Source organism: Adiantum capillus-veneris, chromosome 24 (genome assembly GCF_014529385.1).
Source record: "Adiantum capillus-veneris isolate H3 chromosome 24, ASM1452938v2, whole genome shotgun sequence".
NCBI classification, from domain to species: Eukaryota; Viridiplantae; Streptophyta; class Polypodiopsida; order Polypodiales; family Pteridaceae; genus Adiantum; species Adiantum capillus-veneris.
The window spans coordinates 131,294,097-131,303,822 of NC_140954.1; positions in this window are offsets into that span (position 1 = coordinate 131,294,097).

The window sequence follows — 9,726 nt, forward strand, 5'->3', positions numbered from 1 at the left end:
CCTTTCGTGACTCACTAGAGCAAGACCGCTCTACCTGTCTATCCTACATAGAAGTATCTCGCACAACTGACTCTCTGCTTTGCTCAGTCACTAGAAAATCATGCATGTCTGACTTTGTCACCTCTCTGTGTGACTGCTCAAGTCGTGCCCCAACTGTGTGCACAACGAGCTCACTACTTTGCACTCCATGCAAAGTACCCTGCAACCCATGAGCAAAAGAGACTCGCCTGCTCTCTCGCTCTCTACCTGGCTGCATGATCACAGAGACAACACCGTCTCTCCCGTGATCCACATGCAATGGGTAACCTGTACCACTCCTGGCACCTCTCTCAATCACTAGCGAACCCAAATGCAACGCAAAAGATCACTCAAGCAGCGATACCCGACATCCACTATCCCGTAACTGTCGTGCGGTATCGATGCATACACACACACAAGAGCTCCCGCAATGTCAATACAAGCCTCGCCTGCTCTCCGAATCAACCGGAGCCCAACATACACCCCCCCCTTAGAGAACTCTCGTCCCGAGAGTAGCATTGTTAGGGCTAGCATTTCCTTGGTTAATGCTTTGGAGGGTGTAGAGCTACGTGCGTCTACAAAAACCAAAATGGGTTGCATGAGTGGTCTTACCGATGAGGCAGTGTCTATCTCAAACAGCCGTGCTTGCTGAATGCAGAAAAAGCTGTGGGTACCAAGTCCACTTGGCACTTTTGATTGGGCTTGAATGATAGGTGTATGTACATTGGGGGGCATAGATCAAGTGGCTGCATGATCCATGGCGAGGAACCTGTCTGTTCCAAATGTTTTACCTGTAGCTGCAGTGACAATGCAGCTCTCGTCTTTTAGTGTGAGAACCAAGTCGCATTGATCCCCACTGCTTCTTGGAAGTTGATTTGTCTGACTTCGTGCTGATTCCTTCCTGGATGGCGACGAAGGTCCACTTTGCATGAAGCTGAGTTGATTACATGGTGCAACACCCAAGCACCGAAAGGATTTGCTCGCTTCGCGTTCCATGGAGAGTAAGTTACTCTGTTGAATTGAATCCTTAGGCTTGATTGCTGAGGCCGGCGGTCCCCCTGAAGGTTTGGCCTTTGGATTTTCCTTCTTGAAGGACTTACTGAGTGCTCATTGTAGACCTGGATGTCCTGATATGAGCTTACCTGCTCGTTGAAGTAAGGTACGTTGCAGAAGGTACCTTTTAGGCTTATTGAGCACCCGTCCGTCCCTTGACCAAAAAGATGAAGCCTAGCTGATAACTTCCTTGGCATACAAACCAAGGTTTTCCTGAGACTGCCGGAGGGACAATCCCATTGATACCTTGAAGCTTTGGCGTACTTCAGGACTCGCTTGAACCTGAAAGTTCGGATGTGAGTCTTGCAAACTTGAGGGCAAGACTTGAAGTAGGTAACTCGTAGAGAAGAAGATTGGCCGATCCACTTCTGTTCCTTGTTATCTGCTTGAAGCTTGTCGTTGGATTGAGCCTGAGTGCTCACATATATCTGTGTAGTTCTGGAAGAACTTCGACTCGTTCTTAACAAACCTGCCTTCGTTGGCCGACGAAAACAAACCTGAGAATCACTCATCTTGGGTCTTTGCGTTTTCCCTTGTTTAGATCCGCTGCGATCTTGAAAAGGGGTTGAAGCTCGGTTGGAAGAAAGAGGGTTAATGGTGGGGCTCTTCCTCTTGAGCCCGATGTGGTCGCACCACATTCCTTTTCTTGTGTGCCCTTTGAGGCTCCATCTTGAGCCGAATGTTGGGCTTGGTTGCATGTGTACCTGTTGAGGCTCCTGTCTGAGCCGAATGTAGGTGTACTCTTCATGGTACCTCTATGGCTCCTTGTGAGCCTGATGCAGGCGTCTCCGCTGTTTTTACCTTGGAGGGGCTCCTGTCTGAGCCCGGATGTAGGTGGTCTTTGCCTGAGGGTCTATGTCCCCGTCGGGGTGGACATAGCCTTGATTGCCTTCTTTTGCTGAAGATGTGCCCACTCTGATTGGGCTGATGTTGGCTTGCATATATGAGCAGTGCTATCTCGTAGACCGTCACTGCGGGAGGCATCACTCAACCTCCGGCCTTCTTGAGAGGGGGCCTTCCTCATGTGGCTCTTGCGTTGAGCCGTCTTTGTGGGGGGCTATCCCCGAATCTGTGTGCTAAGGAAAAAAAATTCATGGCCCGCCCGCTTGTAGGCCTCTAGCTTCGCTATGGTGCTCGGTCCACCACTTCTGGGTCATCCGGCTTCGATGGTTGGGTTGGTGCTCGGTCTGCCCACTCCGGGTACCCGGCTTCGCTGGTTTGGTTGGTGCTCTATCTACCCACTGCAGGTACCCGGCTTCGCTGTGTTGGTTGGTGCACGGTCCACCCGAGTCGAAATTGGGTCCCCGGCTTTCCTGACGCTAACTGGCTCTTACATAGCTTGATGGTCTGCAGGCACATGTCCTGCTTGTGAAGATCCTGTCTTTGTGTGTTGTTGGGGCTCTTATGGTAGCCTGATATTCGGCAGGCACTTGTCCTGCTTTTGAAGTTCACTTCGCTGCTTTGAGGCTCTGGATGTAGCCTGATAGTCCGTAGGCACTCGGTCTTGCTTTTGATGATCTGTTTGTTGGTTGCTGCTTGCGTCTGATTGAGTTTGGGGTTGTTGCCTTGCTTGGCTCACCCGCTGATGATTGGGGCTAGGATCCGGTCTTCTCGCCTTCACCTGCCGATTGAATTCTCCTCAAGAGGTACTCTCGACCTCACGCTGATATAGCGCGGCCTTTCCCTGCCGACTTGTCTTTGCCGATGATGAGGAGGGCCTTCCTTGGCTCCTACCTCGTTGTTGCTGTTGCTGCTGGTTGGAGGGGGCTGTCTAGCCTGGACTACATGCTGGGGGTGACATCTCGTTGTCCCCTCACGGTGAAGAAGCCTTGGCTCTTCTCCTTTTCTCTAACTGTGCCGAAGCAGGCCTTGGTCATCTTAGGATAAACTCTGGCTCGTGGCTGTGGCTCGTGGCTGGCTGCTTTGTGTTGTCTTACGTCAAGTCACCGCGTCTCTGAACTGCGCCCAACACAATCCAAGAGATACTTAGAAGGATGAGAAACCCCGTCCCATCCCGGGTGCTTTGTAGCTCGCGGCTTCGTTGTGTCCTTTGTCTTGATACATTTTGTGGTAGCATCCTTGTACCTGTGCCTACTTCCTCTGAAGTGGTCTCAATCCAGTCCTTAGGTTCCTGCCCCAAAGCTACATGAAGGTGGAATATTCCTAACACGCCCTCCATCCACGGCGCTATTGTTCCGTTTTCTCACGGGGGCTTGCCCAGGTGATTCTGGTGAGAGCTACACTTAGCTCCGCTGCTATGACGGCTAGGTTCCCAGGCCTTGGCCGCTGAACTGCTTTGCTTTTCTTTACACCTGTGATGTCTTGAGTTGGAGATGCCATCCAAGCTTGATTGCTATTTGGGCTCAAGGCCCTTGTAGACAACTGCACTTGCTGTCGATGTTCATGTCAAGGATCACACTCCCTATACGTCTTCATTCCTTGTACCCTTTAGCTTGATGATGTTGGGTTTGCATGTTTTGAATGAGGGATAGCCTGTCACGCTGCCCGTGACCCTGCCACAGGGGTCTATGTGCATATGCTGCATTCTGAAGTTGAGCCACTGCCACTGTGACTCTGAGCCTGTGCCACGCAGGCTTGAAGTGCCAATGCTAAGTCACCTCGCTGCCCTTGTTGACAGCTGAGCTGTATCTGAATGAGTCGGTCCCTTACCTTGGGCCGCTCTGCCAAGCCTTACCAATACCAGGTTGAAGCTCAATGGTTGATGGCCACGATTGACTCCTGGAGAGGTCGGCTTACCTCTTCACAAGGTGCTTGTCGACTCCTGACAAGCCTGACTGATGAGAAGTTGCATATCTTGAGGGCCGATCCAACTGGAGGCCGATTGTAGGTGATTGTTGAAGGGGTACACTTTGCATTGTGTCCCCGCGGCTGCCCAATGACTGGCCGCTGCTTTGTTCTTGATTGCTGCTTGGTTAGCATGGAGGGTCTCTTCACCTAGAGCCCCCGCCGAAGAAAATTTGGAGCCGACATATCCTGACGACTCGAAGTACCCATGCTGGGCATGTCTTCTGTGTATTCCTTGAGCCACGGTTGGGCATCTGTCGCCGGGCTTCCCACATTCCATTGGAGTCGCTTTACTTTGCAACCCCGGTCACATTCCTGGTGACCCAGTGCGTTTGCATCGCTGGCTCGCACATCTGTGATCATCTGCAGGTGGGAGATTTGTGCGTGTGTATACATCGATACCGCACAGTGTGAGCTAATCACAAGCCCACACTGTGCGATATCGATGCATACACACACCCACCTGCAGAGAACACCGCACGCAAATGCTGAGTGCAACCCACAATCTCTACCTAGATCGCATAAATGATACGCATAAAACTCTTGGGAAAATTTTGTCAGAGTTTTGTCAGTAAAATGGCCACAAAACCAGTAGCCAAACTGACTACACGCTCAAAACCATGAGCAACCAAAGCACATCAAACCACACTCCAAATGCATGCACCAATATCCACACTTTGCATACATCATTGCAAACACCTGCAAATCTAGTACACAAATATCTGCTCTACCTGTGACTGCCAAAAAACATGCTCGAGGCATACATTGTCGAGCTCAAAATGCAATCACATTAGTCTCCCTGAGCATCAAACCACATAGGGCATACATCGTATCCTCCCACCTGTGAGGAAACTTGCAGCAAATATCACTCTCACATCTGAGAGCAAACCATGTATGGAATCCTCGACACACAATAAACAACTGCTACTGCAGAAAATTCAGCGTTCAGAATTTTAAAATTCTAATATGACGAGCACGTCCGGAGCATGCCAAAACCCCAAGGTAGACTCCTGGATCACATGTATCCGAGTCCGGGTGTGAAAGCTATGCCAAAAACCTCCGTTTCGACCCAAAAACGCAGCATAAACTGCCAAAAGAGGGCTGAAAAATGCAGCTCCTCAACCGTAGCTCGAATGAAGTTTTTGATGGCTCGAATGGCTTTGAAAGGGGGGTAAAACGCCAGGAGACCTAGTGGAAACGCTCTCGGAAAGCTGAATTTGCCGATGCCGAAGTCGAAACCCTGTTTGCACTCTTGAAAGTGCGCGCGCGCGGAAGCGATTTCGGGAATGAAACTGGCTCTCTGCTGTCGTCGTGACTGTGCACACACGCGCTCCCTCTGCACCGATGCTCTGATACCAATTGAAGGGGATCGGGGAGCACCACAGACGGAGAGTGAGCGAGAGGAGGAGACTCCACGACACACAGATATGGGTGGGGAGACTCCAAGAGTGAGCAGCCCCCTATACACTTATGTTATGTATAAGGTATACAAGTCAGTGGGCGCCCAGACTCTGGGCGGCCGAGCAAGGCACAGGCGCCTATACCCCAACAAGTACTTCTCTCATTGAGAACGTTGATCTACTTCCATGACATAGGCTTTTAGTAGTAGATTTAAGAATCGTTAGATTAGTTATTTCACTTTGGTCATCCGTTTGTGGATGATAGGCCAAAAGAGAAATTTAATCCACTTCCTAGATTTTTAAAGAGACCCTTCTAGAAATTACTGGTCATTCTAGGATCTTTGTTCGACACTATGGATGTTGGCAAGCCATGATACTTGAAACTTTGAGATCTAGAGAGGGTTACCGTTTGATGTGCCTTAATAGTGTTTTTGACAGGCATAGAGTGTGTTTTCTTGCTAAGCCTGTCGACTGAAACAATACAATTTTCTTCCCTCGATCAAATTTCAATTTGTGGTACACCATATATTTTGAAACATACTCTTGTATGTTTACTTTTCATGGTAGACCAACAGAAATACATTTCTACTCCTTGAAGATCAATAGATTATGGAATCCTTCTTTGCCCCATATAAGGAGAAGCATGGGATTCATACATGACTTTCTTATTGTATGGGTGAGTAACACATAGCCTATTTCCGTTTGGAAGATAACCATCCTTCAAGGTGAATGGTTCTTGTTTTCTTCCCTAATGCAAAGGTTGTAATTAACTACTTAAAGTCTTGGTCAGTAGCATACTCATCTATCATAAAAGATAGATCATTGTGAGTTGCTATAGACACCACATTTACCCTTGGCCATTGTGAAAGTGCATCTACCACTTGATTGTTCTTACTAGCAATGTGAGCAATATGAAATTTAAATTGCGAAAGAAAATTTGCCCACCTCATTTGTTTGTTGAAAAGCTTGGTTTCCGTCATGAAGTACTTGAGACTTTTTGATCCATTCATAGGATGAATGGAGCCCCAAAGGGATACTGCTTCCATGTGTCTAGGGCATGTAGAACAGCTAAAATCTCTTTTTCGTATACGTCCAAAACCCAATCATCGACATTACGCCTTCGGCTCGCATATGCTATGGCATGCCCTTTTTGAAGCAAAACTGCTCCAAGGCAATCATCACAAGCATCACAGTGGACCTCAAATGGCTTTGAGAGATCCAGAAACATAGGGACTAATTGAGAGGTGAGCTTCTCTTTGAGCTTGTCAAAAGAATTTTGTTCTTTAGCAGTCCATGAGTACTTAACGTTCTTCCTTGTTAAGTCATGCAATGGTCCCGCTATGAAGCTTCTATAACATGCACACATACCAATAAAGCTTCTTAGCTCATGTAGATTCCTTGGATTAGGCCATGCTTTTATTACCTCCAACTTTGATGGATTCATAAATATACCATCTTAATAGATAATGTGACATAAATATTGAATCTCTTGTAGGAAAAATTCACTTTTCTTTTTATTAATGAAAAGCGTATTCTCTCTTCCTACTTGAAAGATTACCTGGAGGTGTCAATTATACTCCTCAAGAGAATTTGAGTGGCCTGAAGGTTTTTGTCCATTGTAAGTTTGAATGCAGTCGGAGCATTTGTCAATGATCGTATGTAGTGCTCTAAAGTCGACACAAGTGATATGTGTCATCTTTCTTTTGCACTAAAAGTACTGGTGAGCAGAGTAGAGAGGAGCTAGGCCTCACCATCCTTTTTTCCACCAATTCATGCAATTGCCTCATGATCTCCTTTTGTTGAGCTTGTGAAACTCAGTAAGGAGGTTTATTAGGAGGTGAGCTTCCTAGTAGAAGCTCTATTGTATGGTCTCATCATCCCCTTGTTTTGGAGGTAGCTCACTAGGGATGTCATCATTGAAAACATCTTGGAATCCATTTAGGAAACTAGACAACTCTAATTCCTCTTGATTCACTTTATTGCTACTTGTGAAAACATTAGAATCATTTACATATTCTCTAACAAAAATCATATATTTAAAAATAGAGCTTTTCATTGACGTATCAAAAGCAAGCATATTTAGAAGGGATATGGTGTTCCCTGACACGTTAGCATCTATGTACATGCTCTTTTTCTTGTAGGTGAAGTAGATTCTCCTTTCAGGAAGCTTCATGTTTGTAGCCATGCGATTGAACTATGGTGCCCCTAGGATAACATCCTCATGTTGGAGAGGAGAGATTAAAAAAAAGTCTTCTTTGTCGATGTAGATTTTGACATGAAGCCTCAACTTTCCAATCAAGGGAGTAACGGAGGCTTGCTATCCCTTGGAAGCTATGTCAGTAGTTCCAGTATCTCCCATCTCAAAAGATTGAATGCCCAACTTGGTGGCCAACTCCGTTGATATGAAGTTGTGAGTAGAGCCAGGGTCAAACAAGATGAAGGCATCATGCTCCCTTACTTTCCCCCAAGCATAGGAGAGGAATGAGCCTTTGCATGAGTATCCTCTTTTGGAGCTTCAACCATGGAAGCTCTAGGAGTGTCATTGCAAACATTTCTTTTGGGGCAAGAATGATAACCAGGTCCTTACTCCACATACTTAAAGCATTTATGGTCTTTATGAAAGGCCTCTAATTCTTTGGGAGAGAGCTTATTTTTTTACCTTGTAAGATCCTTTCTCCTTGGCCTTGTTGTTGTTGGTGTTGTTGTTGTCTTGAGAAGAGTTTTGAGCATTACTCTTCCCTTTAGATTCATTTATATCCTTGTTTTCCATGGGCTTGAAATTTCTTCTCACCCCTTGTTGGAAATTTATCCTTGAAGCAACCATAGTGTGGTGGATGGCTTTGGTCATAGTGCTAGGTCGTTGTGAGTTGACATACTCGGCCATTTCTTCAGGTAATACCACACAAAATTTTTGCTTTTCTTTGATGAAGTCTATCCTTTGAAAGGCTGTAGCTTTGAGATGTAAATCCCAAAACTTGTCTACATATTTGTGGATAGACTCGTTGAAGAGTAGCTTCAAACTCCGCCATTTGGTAAGAACTTTGTTCTTTGTATCGCTTGCAAGGAATTGCTTCATGATGGAAGCTCGTAGAGTTTTCCATGTCTTGGGGCCTCGTCGTTGCCATGAAGGCTAGCCCACCATTGACGAGTAGATTTTTGGAAGTGCGTAACTACATGGTGTAGCTTGGAGGACTTCGTGAAGCCCTTGTTTCCAAAGGTCTCATCAAATTGTTGGATGAAGGCCAATACTTTGTTGGTGGCACCAAAGGTGCCATCATAGGTGAGAAAAGAGATACTCTTTTCTCCCCCTTTGAATTTCTTAAGCTTTTGAGATCTTTACCATGCAAGGTAAGTTTTGCAATGTCCTCTCCTCTTGTATTCTCTATGAGAATAACTATTGCTTTTGTCGGAAGAGGAGGAAGGTGAAGAAGAAGGAGAAGAGGGTAACCTCTTTCTTGCGTTTTTCTTCCTTTGTTTCCTCTCTTCCTTTCGGAATGATGAGGAGAAGGACTATGGGTTGACCGTTTCCTCTTGGGAGGAGTTGGTGATAGTCTAGACCACCGTTTGCATGGAGCCACATCTTTAGAGGAACTTAGGGATTTACTTATTTCTCGTTCTTTGGATTCCTCTTCTCTTATGGGAAAGAGTCTTCTTTCGGGACTCTCATCAAGAGGCCTCCTAAACTCTCTCTCCTCTTGGAGAGGAAGGGAAATCCCATAAGCACGAAGCTATTGGGTAACTTTGGCTTGCAAAGTAGGGTTGCCCATAGCTTGATGCAGCCTAGTAACAAGATAATTGATAAACATGGGGGCATCATCATTAGCACCTTCACGTGCAAAATCAAAGTTATCAATGTTCATTCTACTCTCTTGGTTATTGTCAGCCATGCTAATTATACTTATGTGTTTACTTAGTGTATTCTTTGGCAACTCAAAACCTTAGTTGCTATTCCTCTTAGCCTTTGATAATAAGCACCTAAGTATCTACACCCACGGCTCAAATTGGTTAATTATAGAGAGTAGTGGGGTGGGTCTAGCATAGCAGAATTGCCAAGGGATAGCTCCTTTCGGACTTCTTATGGCTCAATAATGGTAAAGACGTAGGCAAGTCTAAAAAGACCCCATTATTAAGACCAAATCTCCCGAGGTGTGCACCATATCCCACATTAGTAGGCTCAACAAAACCGATAATAGATCCCAGTCCCACTTACCCTAATATAATTAAAAAAATCAACCATTAATAGGCTACTTAAGGACCTCTCTTCTTAAGCAAGAAAAGAGAAACCAAATGCTCTGATACCAATGTAATGGGAATGGCCTATAACTTTGAGGATAGCGGAAACTTAATTGATGGTAGAAATATAAACACAATACTTAATTAACTTGTCATGAACAATACTTTTGCAAGAGAGAGAGTATTAGAGAACATAACAATAGTTGAGGACCGGAAT